Source organism: Cephus cinctus, unplaced genomic scaffold, assembly GCF_000341935.2.
Source record: "Cephus cinctus unplaced genomic scaffold, Ccin1 Ccin1_scaffold1003, whole genome shotgun sequence".
Classification (NCBI taxonomy): Eukaryota; Metazoa; Arthropoda; class Insecta; order Hymenoptera; family Cephidae; genus Cephus; species Cephus cinctus.
The window spans coordinates 80,621-81,154 of record NW_014333546.1 but is presented as its reverse complement, the minus strand read 5'-3'; positions in this window follow the sequence as shown (position 1 = coordinate 81,154).

Here is a 534-nt window from a genome sequence, read left to right as displayed (position 1 = left end):
TTATCCATCACCGAGCGTTGACCAGGAGTCAGGGAAAGGTAGCCCTTCATGAGACTCGTGAGACCAACGTTCTTATTTCGATCGATCTCTATACCATTCATTTCATAACGAAGCTCATCGAAAAAATGACAAATGCCGTTATTAACCAAGGTTGTGTTTGTAATCACTACCAACGTCAAGATACCTAATGAGATCTAGTGGGGGGCGAAGATTACCGAAACTGTCAAAATAAATTACTGAGTCTTTTTTCTTCATGTAGGCGACCCAGTGTGTTCCGGGACCGTCCTCATCGTCGAGATTGACGATTGCCGATTCGTATTTGTACGATCCACCCTTCGGCATAGCATTCTGTGCCGCTATTATAACCACTACCAATCTTTCGGTTATACACGATCCCCATTATTACATGGATTTCACGTGTAATCTTATCGTTATGATTTCTCCTTGAAAATTCACCAAGTCTCCGTCCTGATCGACTATTCGAAGCTGTAGGTGATCTATTATCTTGCTCGATACTGGGAGGTAGATGACGTG